Raw genomic sequence first — 18897 nt, forward strand, 5'->3', positions numbered from 1 at the left:
AAGATGCCACAGTTGAGTATTTGGAAGGCCTTGCCTACAGCTGTTCAGCTAAGTCACTGGTTGACAGTGTGAAGGAGTTGTAAGGAGGTAGATTGCACTCAGCTGGGGGAGGAATAGCAGATGAGTCATTAATATCATCTGTGTATTACAATAGGCCAGCTCAAGATCTGGATTTGAAGCACTAAATGCGTCACCCTCACCTTCCTTTGGTACAGTAATGGAAAAGCCGGATAGAGCTGAGTAGAGAAATGTGGTAGGAAAATAATGGGACATTAGTCCGATTCTTGACTCATCAGTTATTAATAACATGACCTTTCACTGCCTATTAAACCTTTAGGACTCATACTCCTTGTCAGTGCAGTGTTGGAGGGTGAGGAAAGGGTTTATAATAAATTATCTCTAATAGCGAATCTAATTTAAAACTTTTCACCAAATTACCAAAGGAGAGTTCAATTTAATTCCTGTACGTTCACTGCATGTACTGTTCTCCTATGAAATCTTCATATGCAGATGTAAACATACATATCTGGAAATGATGTAGAAGGCTTATTATACCCCAGAGCTAATAAGGGTTCACTAATTGTCTTGCCTCTGTGTACCTCAAACATATAATTTCAAACCTTTTGTCCAAAACCATTTCCAGTTACTCACCTTCAGGCATTTCCCATCTCAGGCAATTCTCACAATTGTCTGAAAATATCAGGCATATTTTCACCTCTGTCTCTTGACTTGTTTTCTTAGAAAGTTCTGTAGCACAGTGACGCCCATATTCAAATCCAGCCCATCCTTCAAGGTCCATCATATCGGAACTATTTCCACGAGCCAAACCTGACTATCTCCTCTCTGAAGCTGAGAGGGGTCTCAGCTCTCCTGCAGGCCACCCAGCTCTCTTAACAGCACTTGCCTATTTGCTGCCTTGCATTAGATTCATCTGTCTAAATATCTTTCCTTATTAAAGAGGGACTGGATCTTATTTATGTGTACATTCCCGGAGCTTATCAGAGTGCTTGGAACACGATGGACAACCAGCATGCTGGTGGAATAGAATCAGGGAAAGGTTGTCTTTTTAAGTAGACACTCGTTTAGAGTGAAAGTGTGAGCCCTCTCACCGGCACGAGCCTGTCCATGATCTCTCCCACCTTCTGCTCCAGCCATACTGGCCACCTTGCTTTCTGCTGCCGAAGCTGGTCCAAGCCTTTTCCTGCCTTAGGGCATTTGCTTCAGTTTTTTTCCCCTGCCTCCAAGCTCTTCCCCAGATAACAGCAAATCCCTCTTCTCTCTTCCATCAGCTCGTTGCTCCGGGAGGCCTTCTCTGACCACCCTATATAAAATGACAATTTATAGAACGCTCCATCGCTTATCTCTTTCATTTGTCTCCATAGCACTCATGACTGTTTTTCATAATATGTATTTATTTGTTTGCTAGCTATTTGTTCCATCAGAATGGAAGGTCAGGAGGGCAGGATTTGTGTTCACTGCTTTCCCCGCCCCCCCAGTGCCTAAAACTATGCCTGGTGCATATTAAACCCTGTGGGTCCTTCCTCCAGAATCTGCTTATTCTCATCAGCGTGTCTGAGGTTTCTCTAGACTCAAATGCCTGCTTGAAGTCAATGCTGCTTTCTTGTTTCTGGGCCCTCACCTCTACTTCCACAGTCTCTCTTCTATACCGTAGACCTCAAGTTAAGAACCGCTGATCTAGTGGAACAGGAAGGTATGAACTACAGCGGTAGCCATAAGATTCATAGTATATATTAAAAGAATGGGGAGAGATAAATAACTGAAGGAAAAATAAGTCAAGGTATATGGTTTTTATAGAGAAGCCCATAATCAGAAATAGAGTGTAATGAAGCCTATTCGTTATTGATAATACATTTTAGTTTAAAAGAGGGCTAATAGCTGATGTTTAGTTTGGGTACAGTGACTCAAGTGAGATTCAAGGATACACAGAAGCTTTAGTAAGTAGTTTCCATGTTCAAAACATACTAGTGACTTCAGAGGGGCTTTATGGATTCTGCTCTTAAGAAGTTTATGTTAGGGCTTCCCTGGTGGCGCAGTGGTTGAGAGTCCGCCTGCCGATGCAGGGGACGTGGGTTCGTGCCCCGGTCCGGGAAGATCCCACATGCCGCGGAGCGGCTGGGCCCGTGAGCCATGGCCGCTGAGCCTGCGCGTCCGGAGCCTGTGCTCCGCAACGGGAGAGGCCACGACAGTGAGAGGCCCGCGTACCGCAAAAAAGCAACAACAACAACAAAAAGATGTTTATGTTAATGATATGGTACATACTTATTTTTTAGTAAGAAATCTTTTGGAATGATCCATTAAACTTTACCTTGATCTTAAAAGTAATTTAATATGTAAGATTAAAATTGTTCATAGATTCAGTGACAGTTACACCGGGTCCACTTCTTTTAGAATGACCCTAATCTGCACTCAGACCCATAATTACTTGGAACCACTGGCCTCTTAGTTTCTATTTCTGGCTGATTTTATATGTTTTTGTTTTTTCCATAAAAATCTGAAACAGGTTGCATCCTGATCAGATGGGCCATATTTGGTTGTTGGGTACTCATATTGTAAAACACAAGTGATAAAGGCTTTGAAGAGATAAGATGCAGCATGGGTGAAGGAGAGAGAAAAGGAGAAGACGACTTTTAAATCTATTTATTGAACAAGCTATTGAGCATCTTCTGTGTACCAGCACTGCCTGGGTACTAAGCATATAAAGATAATTAAGGCATATTTCCTGTCCCTGTCTAGATTTTGAGCCTATGTGATGGGGAAACAAAGAAGAAAGCAAAGGACACCGAGCAGAGAAAAGATTACAGGTTAAGACTTGTGCTTGTTGAATTTGAGATGAAAGCAATACATCCAAATAGTCTTTACCGTGCTTTTGATATGAGTCAAAAAGTCTAAGTTCTGTGGGGAAAATGCAGTGAATTAAAAGATAGAGCAGCATGACATGGATGTGAAAAGTCTGTTTTCTATTGGGAAGTATACATTTGATACTCTATGGATGAGAGAAGGGTTTTTTTTCTTTTTTCCTTTTTCCTAATTTAAGTTAGGACTTCTTGCCAAGTTTCTGCTTAGGAATTCTGAACTGAACTTCAAATGTTTAGGGGCTTCTGTTTTAAACACATTTGGAGTTGTGGCTTCTTGTTCAAGGAAGAAACCCCTTCAAGTACATCAAAGAGCTGTGAAAAAAAGATACAGTGTGTTGACAATTTTTGCAAGGGCATCAAAACCAGAAAAATTTCTCTGCTGTACACACATATTTCAAAGTTAGGGGGGACGGTTTCTGGTGAGAGTCTTCTGTTGCTGTATTAAACCCCAAATACTTGGGAAATAACACATTCATTGTACTTAAAATATGACTTGGCTCACCTAGCAATTTCAAGCCAAGGTCTAGAAGATGTTTTCTCTGGTGGGTAACCGTTAAATAAATTGTGAGGCTTCTCATTGCTCGGCCCAAGTCAGAAGAGTCAGGAAACAGAATCAGGGGGAGGAATCTTCCCAAAATATCACAAGCCATTTGACCCAGAGCCTTGGAAAAACTGCTTACAAATTCAATTTAAATCATAGTGGGCAGGATCTTGTGAGGGGATGATGGAAGAAGATTGCCTGTGTTGATTCAAGACCCATTTTACTCCTTCATCCTTGATGACCTGGTCAAAGCAGGTACAGAATAAAATCCACACGTGCAAGGGATAAACCACTATTAAATTCTTGGTAGAGGAGCCTGGGCATCATGTTCACAAAGATGGGGTCTGGAGCCCCAGCTCCATCACTTGGTATCTGGGAAGGCTCTGTTTTCTCATTTGGAAAATGGAAGCAATAATGCCAACATTTCCAGGTTGTTGCTTGAATGAATGAATGTTGGATGTAAAGTGCCAGCAGATTACTTGATGCTTAGAAAGAGCTCAATAAATGCCACCCCACTCCCACCTCCCTTTGTTCTTTCCCTTGAGGGCATAAAATTAGGCCTAGTTTAGGTTAAAATGAGGATGTCAAATTAAGAAATCAAGGAGACAATGATTTTGTAATGCCTGTTCCAGCTCTGCGACCTAGAGATGTGACCTGAGGCAAGTCACTTACCCTCTCTCACCTCCGTTTTCTCCCCTACAAATGAAGTTAACAGATGCTTGTAAATTAGAATAAAAGATCAGGTTAAACTCCTAGGCAGGAAAGCAAATGGTTGAGAAAGTTGGCTCTAGAGTTAGGCTTCCTAAAGTCCAGCCTGGGCTCCAAAACTTACTTGCTCTATGACTTCGGCCTAGTTACCAAAGATCATTGTGTCTCAGTTTCCTTATCTGCTAAGTAGGGATAATAACAATAGTTTATGCCCCATAGATATGAAGAGTAAATCAGAGAATGCATGTAAAACACTTAGCATATAACTGGCACATAGTAAGTGCTCAATATGTATCTTTATTATCTCAAGAGAACTCTGGTGGAAAGCTTGTGGCTTGTGACCAAAGAATAAAGATAGAATTAGTAGGGAAAGCTTAAAGTGTGATTTCGAACGACTCCAGCCTAGAAAGCCTGAATAGACCTTTCAGATTTCGGTTCTCTAGTGGAGTATAGCCTACTGGGTCGTGCAAGTGTTTGGAAACCATTTGGGGAACAGCAACGACTTATATTGTTAACAGAACAGCTCATTCCTCTCAGCCTCGCTCTAAGGAGCTGACCTTCTTGAAGCAGATGGGCCTCCAATCAGGATCCCTTGGAAGAGTGTTGGGATTGCTCCAGTTTGGAGTCGTTTATCTACAGCTTAAGAAACCTGCCCTACAATAATCACCAAGACTTTCAAGCCCTGACGGTATAGAGGATCTCAATTTAATACTGTTGTTGAGTAACCGAAGTATGAAATACTCTGGTTCCAGTTCTGTTGCCCAAATAAACTTACATGGAGTTCAAATCTGAACAGTTAAGCAATAAGAGTTGCTAGCCATGTCCCCTTGTGTAGCCTTACTAAGGGCGGTGGTGATGTCCTCGGCATTGCTGTGAATGGTGAATCCAATTCATTGCAGTTTCCTTCTTGCTGCTGTCTAGACTCTCTCTATAAAGGAGTTCCAAGGAAGGAAGTGGCTATGGCCACCTGCAGTGCGACCAGAGAAAAGAGGGCATAATCAGGGCCAGACCGAGTCCTTTAGAAGACTTCTGTGCTAAAAATAGGTGTCCCACCTCCACCGCCACCACTATTCCCCACATTATATGCAATGGAAAACAAAGGTAAATTATAAAATAAGTGTATCCAAATCCAACAAAGTTGATTTTTCCATGATGATTTTAAAATGTGTCTTCACGTACTTTTTAAAAACTCCCTGCTTTTTTGGTGCTCAGAGCACATGTTAGTTTGCCATTCATCCTCAAGCCCTAGCTGATTATCCTGGTGAGCCTGGTCTTGGGATCACCATCCAGAGAGTGTGTGACGTATCTGGGAAGCGATTATCCCTCTGATAAAAGACTATAATTAACTAAGTGGGTGGATCATTTGTTAAGTGTGTGCTTTTCCCAGAGGAAGGGCAGAGATGGTATGAAATAGGGGTGACATCTCCCTATGAGTACAAGTCCTTGGCAGAAACACAAGACTTTGGAGTGAGCACACGTTAGTTCAGGACTCTGGACTTTGGAATTAACCTCTTAACTGGTTTCCTTTACACTAGTCTTTCTTATTTCCAATAGACTACATTGTTGCCGGAGTGATCTCTTTAAAAAAATGTGACCACGATAGTCCTCTGTTTAGAACACTTTATGTGAAGTTTCACCATTGCCTACAGAATAAAGATAAACTCCTTTGTACCTCAAGGCTCTTTACAACACACTTCTTCCTACCTATGGAGTTCCATCTCTCCCTATGGCCCCAACTGACTCTGTGCTGTAGCCGCGCACAGACATCCTTCCTAATCTCTACGTTGTTTCCACTGTTTGCTCCTCTGTTCCACCTCATCCAACTGGTACACGACCAGTCATCTCTCAGAACCCAGCCCCTATGTCCCTTCCTGTGGCCTGGGTTCCCTGATTCTCCAGACAGACTCACTGTCTCACTTCTTTGCGCCCCACACACTTGGTTCAATCTCTGTGGTCACACCTCTGCTATAACCTTTCAGACATGGTGAGTTACGTGTCTGCAAGCTCGTTTTGCAACTGTGAGCTCCTTGAGGGCTGGGACCAGGCTTGGTTCGTTTGGGTATCTTCATTGACTTTACAATGCCCAGCACACAGTAGAGGCAAAATAATATTTGGTGAATAAATAAAATAACTGGTCATAAACTGGCACTAATACAGTAATACCAACCTCCATGAAGGCAGAAACCATGTAGCTGGCACTCGGTTGAATGAATAAGTGAGGGAATGAAAAGCTCATAGAGCTGTTGTGAAAATCAAAATGAACACTGTGGAAGCTTTGTGAACCATGTATGGCTGGGCCTGGGCAAGAGGCTGCTACCGTGATTGCAAAGAGCACAGTCCCCTGGCTTTCATAGCAGTGTGGCCAAGTACAAAGGGCCATAGGAGCCAGCACTTAGCTGCCTGACCATCACCCCAGGTAAGGATTGGGGTTTGGAGGGAGGGGCACAGGCACATAGTAAGTGGGACCCCTTAGGCGCTCCCACCCCGTTTGGGGAAAGAAGGGGTACACTCGTGAGGCAGGGAGAGGGCTGGGAATGGGTGGCTGGCTATTCTCCCCCATGGGATTCTCTTTTTAACTTGACCCAGATTGTCTAGGGCTCCCCTCACTGTCAACGGTCTGCCCCCCTCAGCCAGGCTGTGTGGCGCTTCCCACCCTCAGGCACAGGGTGCAGACTGGCCGGAGTGCGGTATCCTGCTGCCATGGTCAAGGCCAAAAGGCAGCGTTCCATTGACTGGACGTGTGATGGGGTAAAAGTGAACCTGCTGCTATTTCTTTCACAGCTTGTGAAGGCTGTAATGAAAAGATCTGAGAGACTCTTTTGCCCTAGTCCTGGAAGAAGGGTGTCATAAATGTCCGATTTGCCACTGATTGCCACATTGGCACAGGGACTCCACAGCAACAAGTCACTGAAACATAGCTAACCAGAGGCACACCTGTTGAAAGAGCAACTTAGCCTCTCTTATTTCTCTAATTGAGTAGCAAATTAGAATAACAAAAGCCACCATGAATGGCACATCTTCTCTGTCATACATGGTGCAAGAATCTCATTTGATGTCCACCCAAACATAAAAGGGAGTGTATTGTCATCATTTTAGGGAAAATAGAGCTCAGTCAGGTTAAGAGCTTTTCCCAAAATCACTCTGTGTGTCAGTCAGCTTTCACTATATTATACTGAAGTAACAGACACCCCCAATGTCTCAATGTCTTGGAACAACAAGCCTTTAATTCTCAATCATATTACATTCCTAGTGCAGTGTCCGAGGGCAACTCTGGCTCTGCCCTATGGGTCTTCTTTATTCCAGAACCCAGACTAAAAAACAATCCTGATTTGGGGTACATTATTACCATGACAGAGAGAAAAGAGCAATGGCTCCCCTCCCAAAGGCTCTTAAAGTTCCTTTGAATTGTGGCATACATTACTTCAACTCACATTCCATTGGCCAAAGCAAGTCATATGGCCAAGCTTGAAGTCCAGGTGATAGGAGTGAGGGCTTCTCCCATAGATAGACATCCCAAGTCCCATGGCAATGGACAGGAAGGAATCATTGGGAAGGAATCATTAGGGTCAATAAGAAAACCATCTAGTAAGTGACAGAGCTGGGTTTAAAGCTAAAGTTCTCCCTTATCCACATTCCAAGTTCTTTCCGCCATACCAAGTGATCTCTAACAGGAACCCCAGTGCAGATTTATTGACCTTGATGACAGGAGCCCCGAGTAAAACTCCAAGGCTTGATTCCTGCAAGTGCAGGAGAAGGAAGAACTAAGGACCCCATCTTGTCACTTAACGGAACAGGATTGCAAGTGTGTGTCAGGGAAGTCTTGCACTGTTGTCTGTCAGTGTAATTGGGATGAAAAACCTACTCTCTCTCTGCAGCCCTTATTGCTCCAGTAAATCTCCCACTGTACCTCCCATTACCCCTCGCTTAAAGCACCGATTATTCCTTTATTAGAGCTCAGCCACAAGTAGGCCATGAATTTTTATGGCTTTTCCGGATCTCATAAGGCAATGAGACTCATCCATTTAAACACAGTCACTAAACTCTACCGCAGGTTTATGACCTGACGTAGCATTTACCGCTGTTTAAAAAGCAGCCGCACCCACTCATCCCTTCTTGGAACTTTTCATTTCCTCCTTGGAAGAAAGAAAATTTCAGTTTCCCACTTTCACCCCCCCCAATGGTTCCCTTGAGATGTGGCCAGGGTGAAATGCCACCATTGACTAAAATCTGAATGTACCCACTTTGGGCATCACTTCTACCTGGGGGCGGGGGGGAACCCAAACTTCTTCCAGCCTCCTCCAGTTCCATTGGAATGTTTATTCTGTTTGATTAACATGTACCTACCTTCCGCAGTTTATTCACGAAGCATTAACTGCATAACTACTGTATGTCAGATAACGTGCCAGGCATGGTCGTATCGCCGTGGGCCGCCCCTCTGTGAGGAAACGAGGAAAGAGAGAAGACACTGCTGTTTCTTGAGGGACTTCAAAGCAATTTCATGTACACTGTCTCATTTGACTATGTCTGTTGCCTTCACCATTGTCCAGGGTTATCTCACCTTGGACATGGCACAGCTGAAAAGTCCTTGAGTTTTGTTTACAGCCTCAAGAATATGGTTGAGCACTGCTGGTTGTGTGGCTCTGAACCCAGAGCTGGGCTCACGGAGAAAGAAACACAATCCTCCAAGCAGTTCAATTTCTGAAAATAACCACTGTATTTGCTATTAGCAGACTTCTTCTAAGAACCTCCTGCCATCAAGTAACTACTCTTAGCTTCCACATCATGAGATTGTTTTCCCGAGTTTTTCCCCCCATAAATTAGAGATGTTCATTTCCATAGTTACCGGGCTTTCCCTTCTGGATTTTCACAGGTAGTTTTCAACTCAACATGTCTCAAAGCAAATTCACGATCTCCCACATCAGCTTACTCTTAAATTTGCTCATCTTCTTTTCTCTCTCTCGGTCAGTGTGCAAATCATTTACTCATTCACCTGCATTTGTAAGCTGGGAGACAGCCTTGATTTCTTATTCCCCTTTATCTGCCGCAACCAATCAATTACCGAGTCCTGCCTTTCTTGCCTTCTTAGCATCTTTCATATAAGTAATGTCCACTCCATCACTGCTGCGTCTGTCTCTCCTTACCAGGATTCCTGCAACACTCCCTCCAGCTGCGGCCTTCGTGCCTCCTGTCTCACTCTGCTCCTGTCCGTCTTAATCAGCATTTCCGGAGTGACCTTTCTACACCCAAATCTATTCATGTCACTCTCCTTTATAAAGCCTCCATTGGTCCTTCAGTGTGTTCAACAGAAAGGCCTTCCCTTTCAGCACAAAGCAACAAAAGCCTAATTAGAGGCTCCCTACCTCCTACTTCTGTAATTCCTATCCCTCAAAATGCACCTTATGAACCAGTCATGTTAACTGACATGGCTATATCTGGAAATAAGCATCCATTTTTTTCCCCTCACCTGTGCTATACTGCCTCCCTTTGTCCTCCTAGAAGACTTCCACCCACCCCTAAAGATTCAGTTCGAATCTTCTTTGTGAAGAAAAGTGCCTTACGATCTCTAGGCCAGATAGATCCCTTCCACATTTGGGCTTTCGCAATAACTTGAATTTCACTTACTTTTCCAATTTATCATCATCTCCTCTCCTAAACTTCCAGCTCAGTAGAACACATGCCATGTCTTATAATACACCCCTTGTTTTTACTGCTTACTTAGACCTTTCATGTCCTTTGTCTGATTGATCCTCCAACCCTGTCAGATAGGCCCCTATTATCCCAATTTACAGATGACGATCAGGTTCAGCTAACGTTTCAAGGTTGTGCAGTTAGTAAATGGAAGGCCCAGAGGTCCGAGCCAAGTGTCCCCACTGCCATACACTCTTTGCTAATTCACTTCTTTACAACAGCAGTGGCAGCTTTTCCCATGTAGACGGAAGGGGTTTAGCAGAGGGCACCTGGTTGGAAAAGAAGTCTAACCGACTTGCCTTCAAGCTGCATTTGCAAGGCAAGGACAGAGGTTGTGTTTGGACTGTGTTCTACATCACTGTAAATATTGGAATGTTTTCTGAAGCTATTTTTATCTCATACATCATATATGATTGAGAAAATCCAAGTTGCCTATATTGAAAAATTCTATCATCATTGTACTCCTCTTTTTTTTTTGGAGGGAGGTTTCAGCCACCAGATGAGAATGTGGGGTGGGGGTGGGGGTGGGTTTGGCCTCTTTGTTGAGGCCGTTCTTAGCCTCAGTGGGTTGCCAGGCATAGATTAGAAGCCCAGCCTGAACCTCATCAGTATAGCCAGGGCTGAAACGCTTTTACCAGGGAAATGCCTAGGGTTCTGGCCTGAGGTTGATCGCAGGTGAGTGTGAGATGCGTCCACATGAACATTTCTGCATCTGAGGAATAAAATTGCTGTTAGCTTTACTTGTTCCGCTGATCAGTAAGCCCTGGATAAAGACACACATGTGGCAAATTCCTTCTGGAGTTTAAAACTAAGAAATTGTTTCTTCTGAAGATATGCTAATCTTCCTTTTATCACAACAAGAGTTATGGAAACCAATAGGGCCCAAACCTGGGCTATGAATCAGAATTACCTGGGAACATAATAAATACATTGATTCCTCTACCCCGTCGTCCCTGGAAATTCTGATTGAGAGACGTGGAGAGGGGCTGAGGAATCCATTTTCTGTAGATCAGCTGGATTCCCAAGCCCTCTATGCTGATAAAGCCACTGTTCCCAGCAGTAGCCTCTCACATTTTTTTTTAAAACTTTGCATAGAATTTTATTTCATTTTTTTATCTTTTCTTCTTTTTAAGTTTTTATTTTATAGTGAAGTATAGTTGATTCACAATGTCGTGTCAGTTTCAGGTGTACAGCAGAGTGATTCAGTTATATATATATACATGTATCTATTCTTTCTCAAATTCTTTTCCCATTTCGGTTATTCCAGAATATTGAGCAGAGGGAGGAATGTATCGGGAGTTTGGGGTTGACATGTACACACTGCTTTATTTAAAATAGATAACCAACAAGGAACTACTCTGTAGCACAGGGAACTCTACTCTAGCCTCTCACATTTTAACCTGAAGTGTGGCTGCTTCCACAGGTGGGATGTCACCCTGACTGCAAAAGAGCCCAGCTTGGTGCAGAAGACAATATACACCTCTAAGTCTTGGCGTCTTTCTCCCTCTGGTCTGACGGGGCTCAGTCCTGGCGAAAGGTGAGTACCGAAGCTGAAGGAACTCAGGTACCCGAACACTCCACCCAGTTGCTTCTGTGTCTGGGGGCTTGGAAAGGGGGAGACTCTAGACCCATAGAGAACAGCATCATCTCAGCTTCCAGGCAGGCATTTATGGGGCAGCAGAGCACTGACTGTGAATTTGAAGTTCTCAGATGTGGATTTGCTGAGAGTTAGTGGCAGAACCCAGATAGGAATTCTGCGGCTGCCTTGGGCACTGGAAGGGTGTCCCTGCCCCAGCCTGCAGGAAGGGACACAAAACATGGGATTAGAGTGACTGCTGCATATTCAAAAATCAGCCCTTTGTCTGTCTTTGAACAGATCCAGTCCTCATGCTCCCATCATTAGGACAGGAACTTCCCAGGAGACAGGCAAGAGGAGAATGAGGATTCGAGGAAGCTGTACATGGGGGACAATTTTTGTTTTCTTTTTCAATTTCAAGTTAATATGAAACTACTTATTTCTCCTCTGCATCCTTAGTGACTACCAAACACAACTGATTTATGGCATTTTCTCGAACTGGCATTTTAATGGGTCCACAAGAGGAAAATAAAGTATTTAATAAAATAAAACGTGACAAATGAACTCCTTGAGTGAAACAAGCCATATTAGTGAGAGCTGCAGATACAGCAGAAGGAGGAAGGAGGTTCCGGGAGCTGGAAAGAGGCCCAAGTGAAAATTGTGATGGGTTTTGGAATTTTTAAAAAAATTTTAAATTGGAAGGATCTGACCATATTATACATAATCTGATGTATACATGTATACATTTCATCTTCACTCGCCATTCTTTTGTCGCTCCTCATTTGCTGCAGTCGGAGCAGGGTTCCCTATTATGTAAATAAGGGAATGAGACAGATGGTGCCACAAAGCAATGAATTCATCTGGGGGGAGGGCTTTAATTATGGATGGGTGGGCCCGGCTGTGTTTTGGGTTCAGCAAACGTCCCAAACGTTATGGGATTGGCAAAACCCCAGATGCAGTTTTCCAGGCACATTTTAAAATCCTGTCATATTTGCAGGGGAATTGAAGTTGGGATTTGTTTCTTGTTCTTTATTAAATTCCTCAAGTTGCTGGCCCTGATTTTTAGCCTCTGAAACTGTGGAGGAATTTGAGCAGTGTTTTAAAGAGCTGGTCTACAATTCTTGTAAGACTAAGGTACTTCATAGGTACTACGGAGCTGTTGAATAGTCTTTTTTAGGGACTGTAAAGAAATTGAAGATCTGAGGTACTATAAATGGACAATTTAAATTATTCACATACCCAGATATGATTACTATTTGTTGGTATATTGAGATTTAATATTTTTAGGATACTTTTTTTACACCATTGAAATTTCACTATACTTGTCATTTTGTGTCTTGTTTTGTCACTTAACACTACATCACAATCATTTCCCTATATCACTATTTATTCATAATTTCCGTGAATATATAGTAGTTCATTGAATTTGTGACTCACTTGAAAAAATTCAAAATGTTTATTTTAGTGAGCATTTGTTTCACCCAGAGTAATATAACCTGGGTCCTTAGACAATCTAGGTTTTCCTTTATATCTTCTGTCAGATAAAATCTGTTTGGTAGAAACAGGTGAACAGAATAATCAGAAGTGGCTATGGGGACTTTTGGGGTGCTAAATAAGGTCAGTGTCAACGATGAATAGACTAAAGTATGTGGCAAGTTCACAGTCAAAGGCAGAAGCTCAAAGAGAGACCCAGAGCAGACTGAGTATACACAAAGGACTTAGGACTTTGGATATTATTACATAAAAAGCAAAACACAAGTTAGGTGAAAACTTACGGGAACAGAGGAGACCATTAGCATTTGTGAATTTGGTATCCATGAATTCAGCTATTCACAAGGGACCTCGCAGGGCCAGGATATGGCGTGATTTATCATTTTGCTGCAACAAGCACGTTAAATCACGTGGGTTTTCAAAGCTCGCGTTTCGACCGCGCCACTCTGTCTCCGAACCTAGCCAACCGTCCAGCTTTTGTGTCTTAATCAGTTTTGTGGTTTCACACTCCTTGACGAGGATTTAGCAATTCTCATAATGTGATAAATTGTATTTCTTTGTGAAAAAACTAAACAAGAGAAGAACATCAATTGCAGGAGCTGGTGCTGAAAGGGAATAGAAAATAAGAAGCCTAAGAAAGTGATAGTCGCTTGCCAGAAAGCTGAACCCTTGGATTCATTAAGGAATGGAATGTCACATTTGGCAGTGCTCGGGTTCCATGACATAAACGAGTCCCCCATACGCTCTGTACAGCATCGAGAAAAAGATATTTCTGATTCCACTTCAGGCAGTACTCTACCCCGGGCAAATACTGCTCATTAAGTAAATCATCAAGGCACAACTTAACTGTTTCAGTATTTCTTTTTCTGGGAGAAATTATATTAGAGCGATATTCGTGAATGTGCTGATTCATTAAGATCTTGAATGCATCGAGGATTTATTTGAACGAAATCTCTTCGAGTGAGAAGTTGCAGTGAGTCAATTTCAACTCTGGCAAATTCTGAGTTTCCTATAAATTCCAGAGAAGTGAGGTAGGATGAGAATAACCTGTTGAGGATAGAGCAATGAATTTACTAAGCAAACTGTAACTGGCGTGGACAAGTGATTCACGTCTCAGAGGAGCCAAAGGAAAGCTGACTGCGTTTGAGTCCTGAATGTACCTGTGACTGGTGGGGTGACAGAAGGAGATCATTTTAAGACAACCACGTAAACCTGCTTTGATCCCAGATTAGAGATTCCACAAAGAGGCTGGGCCTAAAGGAAATCACGTTGAGGTCAATTTTAAAAAACAATAAAAATGAAAACTGTTGCCCACAGAATGAGTATACATAGCCCTGACTGGTCACAGGTAAATCATGGAGGAGACAAAGTTGGCTTCTAAAGTCTCACCACAGGATGGGGTCCAATAGACAAAAGTTGAAATCCTGTGTGTTGATTACAGCGTAAACTACCTTGTTGACTTCTCCTCTCTGTGTCTTAGTTTCCTCATCTGCAAATTAGGGCCAGTACAGTTGACTTTGCAAGATACGTGATAAGCCAGTGCTTCACATTTTCCATCCATGTACCCTTCAGTATCAGGGGAGAAGGTCCTCTGGAAGGACCAGAAAATTAACTGCAAAGCAGCGTGAAGCAAGTGTTCACCTTTGTTGTTTTGTACACCTAACATACGCACAAGATTGGCCCTGTCTGGCCCCAGCAGTATCTCTAGCCTGGTCCACCACCCTCCCCCTTATCCTATGAGCTTCAGTCTCACTGGCCGCCTTTTCCATTTCTTCAGTGTGTCCTAATCCCCATACATTTCAAGGCCATCTGTACCCACCTCCCTGCTACCGTCACCCGCCGCCTTTCACCATCTTTGCTGCTCTCATCCTTCGGATTATCCTTCACTTGCCTCTGTTCTTGGCTTTTTAAGAATTGTGATGTCTTCCTGTCTGCTCTGCTTAGAATCCCTTGTTTCCTAAAAGAGTCTTCAGAGGTAATGATCCAGGCAAACTTGAGATTCAAGTCCAAGTCTGACCATTCTAGGACAGATAATAAAAGTAGAATTTGTAGTGCAAGAGTTGGAAACTCCTAGGAACAGAAAAGGTGAAACCCCTTTCTCACTTATCTAACTTTATTCAGTCATTGATACCTTATTCAGTCCCTTCCGAAGAGCTACGGCTGAGAAAAGAAGGTGATAATCTTGCTTTTATATAATGCTGCAGGAAATACCTGAGGATTGACATTTTTCTTCTTTACACAAATATTTTTTCCTAATTTATTAAAGGAAAATCTTACCTTGTTTTAAGGTTTTGAAAAGTTTGATATCGTCTTGGCTGGATAATATGCATGTGCTAAAACGATCATTATGAAGACATAGCAAAATGAAATTTATATCTTAATGATTCATTCAAAAACCACTTGTGGAGCTCCCATTCTATGTCAGGTCCTGGGCTAGATCCTGTGGCTATAGACATGAAATGCAGCCCCTGGTAAAAGCAGTTCACATAGAATGGGGGAGACAGGCAATTAGACAGTCAAATAATGTAACTTAATAAATGCTATCATAGAAATGAGTATGGGGGTGGGAAGACTCAGAGAATATGTTCCCGAGGACAGTGAGGGTTGAGATCTTTTTGTGGGCAGAGTACGGTTTGCCAAGCCAACGTATAGAAGAAGTCAGTTTGCAAGAAGGCATGAAACATGGATAACAGCATTGCGTTTGAGAACATATAAATCGTTGGGCAACAGGGAGAAAGATGAGGATGGAGAGTTGGGCAGACAAAGTCATAAAGGGAAGGATGCCGTGCTAAGGAATTAGAGTTTTCTAGTGAGGGTCATAAGAAGCCACTGAAGGGTTTTCATTAAGGAAACAATAAGGACTGACTTAGAGTTTTGAAGTCAAGGAGGGAGGGAGAAGAGGAAAGGACTGAGAGTGGAGTTATGGAATCCATAAGGTAATTGATGCAATCCTGGCAAGAAGGAGCAAAGGCCTCAGCTATCGTACATAATACAGTGTTTTCTTCTCTTCCCTAACGCAAAAGAAGTAGCCCATTTTTGATAAATTTATTCTTCAGCTACATTATTGCCCTTCTATCCACTCTGCAAAGGAAAGAGGGGAGGAAATTATTTAAAGAGTATTTCTTAGAAATTAAGCACCATGTCAATTGCTTTCACATATTGAGAGGTTATGCTTTCACATGACATTAAGAGGTAGGCATTATTTCTAACCATTTCCAGCTGAGGAATCTCTGAATTACACTTGTTGTGAATATACTACTTCCTCCTCTGTAAAGATTTTCTGAAAGTGGAAACTGCATTGACTTCAGAACTTTAAACTGACTAGAACAGTGATAATTCTGCCCCATACTCTTCTTATTTCCTGCCCTCCATCCCTCATTTGTGCTATTCATCATATATACGAGTTCTCCCCTGTTTGGGGCAAACAGTAGAATTGCACTTCCTGGCTCCTTTGGCTTGGGTGGGACCGTGTGATTAGATTCAGAACTGCACTTCCTGGCTGCTTTGGCTTGGGTGGGACCGTGTGATTAGATTCAGAATTGCACTTCCTGGCTCCTATGGCTTGGGTGGGGCCGTGTGATTGGTTCCGGCCAATGAGTTTGAGCAGCAGTGATGCATGGCATTTCAGAGCTGGATGATCTAATTGCCACTGTGAGAAACACCAAAGCTCTCTCTTCTCTCAGCCGTGTTATTCTGTTAGCCTGAATCCTGGACCGAGAATGAGGATGATCCCAGAGCAGAGTTCTAAGTTCCTCCGTGGTGGACCTGTTGTAGGAGTGAGCAATGACCCTTTGTTATTTTAATCTGGAGTTTCTCTGACTCAGTGCTAGTGACATTGTGGCTGAGGAATTCTTTCTTGGGGGTGGAGAGGAGAGCTCTCAGGTGCACTAAAGGGTGTTGAGCGCTATCCCTGATCTCTACTTACCCGCTATCAGTTTCACCCCTCCCCAAGTTGTGACAACCAAAACCGTGGCCAGACATCATTAGATGTCCCCTCTGGAGAAACTTGCTCCTGGTTGAGAGCTGTTGTCTTAAACCACTGAGATTTGTATTCTTTACTGCTTTATAAGCTAGCTAGGACTTGTATACCCCAGTCCCTTGTTTTCATCTGTTACTCCTTCCCTTGTAAGGTTAATTCTCCAGGTATACTTTTGATCTGTGAAACATTGTGTTTCATATCCTAACAGTTTTCAAGCTTTTTAATGTATTTACAGCTATCATCCAGTTCATGTGCTATTAAACCTTGTCCTTCTGTGGTCCCCTTTCAACCTAGTCAAAATGATTTCTAATAATATCTGTGTCCCTTGGCAGCAGCTGTCATTAAAACAGGTAGGAAAGTTTTTATTGTATTCCAGTTTAGTTTATAATTCCCAGGTTGCTACCATAAACTGGTTCATTTTGGTTTAACTGAGGACATATATAATGTAAGCAAAACACTGAGAAGGAAGGCTCTTGTTCTCAAAGAGTTTGCATACCAGCTGGGCAAGTAATATGTATTCATAAGAAAATATAAATCATATTACACTGTGCATTTTTTAACCATATGTGTAAAGTGCTTATAAGTGTCTGGCACATAGTAAGTACTCAATAAATGTTAGCCGTTATTGTTATAAGCATCATTATTTTTGTACCATTTAAAAGAGTTCCCTATGCCCTGTACTGCACAGTGAACTCTTCAAAAGCAAGGACCATCTCTTACTCAACTTTGAATTCCCAATGCTTGGCACTTTGGTATAAGAAAGACGCTCAAAGCACAGTGGATGAATGAACATGAGTTAAAGTCAAAGAGGGTGTACAATACATTGGTTTTAGAAGAAGAGACAGAACTTCAGATTAAAGTATTCTAGGGAGATTTCATGGTGTTCCTTTTTTTAAGCCAAGGGTGAAGAATTTAGGAGAAACTTTTTGTACGTAATAATATTTTCCATGGTGCGTTTTTTTTGTTCTTTTTGGGAAGGAGTAGCACAAGTAATACAGTGTGAGGTAAATAAAGTGAGACTGTGGGTCTGAAGACCCGCATTGGGGTCTTAACCCCACCACATACAATCTGTCCAGGCAAACAATCTTCCAGAACCTTGGTTCCTACATCTTTAGAATGACAATTATTAAGAATATCTCTCTTCTGCATACATCATGGAAGTGTCATAAGGATCTTCATGAAGTATATAAAATATTTAATAACAGCTCATCCGCACGATGCGTGTTATTGCTACCAGTTTACAAATACTAATGAGAAATCCTAGCAGACTAGGCCCGTGTCTTGCTGAATATCTGAAACCAGGTCCGCAGAGACTTATGGAAATGACTGATATTTTATTCATTGAATGAGTGACTGAGTAACGAACAGTGAGATGAAAAAATAAGAATAGATGCACGGGCTTAAATGTAACAGGAAACCGTGGTCTACTTATAAGTAGCAGCTAGTTAGAAGTACCTGGAGCTAGACAACAGAATTGTGGTTCACTGCAGAATCTAACCATAGCCTTCCCATCATCGAGAGGCATGGAAGTTGAGAGGTTCTACTGTCCCCTTATAATTTTCTTCCTGCCTGAGGCCATCCTGACTGTGTGTATATTCCATGCCGTTTTGTCACCCTGTTTGAGGAAAAGGTAAAATGGTTTGGGAACCTCTCATATGGCTTATTAGAAAGGAAGGAAGAAATTATACAGTGAGAAAATGAGGAAGGAGAAGGGATTGGAGATGAATACCAAAAGGCTGACAAAAAGACACTTGAGCCTGAGAGGGGAAAAAATGAGATGGAATCATAATCCCTGTAGCTATGCAATATGTAAGAGGTTTTTTTCCCACATAAAGCATGTCTTTTACCAAAGTGCTACTTAATATGCTATAGAAAATGAGGAGTCCAAAAGTATGACTAAGATCAAGAGAATTTCAAGAGAAGGGACAGATTTGGGTGGTCTAGTGACATCCTGTGGCTTCTTTGGATCTGATGTGGCCAATCAAGATACAGACTGTGGTTAAAGAGGGTTTGCCCAACCCTGTCTGAGATGCTCCTC

This window comes from Phocoena phocoena, chromosome 6, assembly GCF_963924675.1.
Source record: "Phocoena phocoena chromosome 6, mPhoPho1.1, whole genome shotgun sequence".
Classification (NCBI taxonomy): Eukaryota; Metazoa; Chordata; class Mammalia; order Artiodactyla; family Phocoenidae; genus Phocoena; species Phocoena phocoena.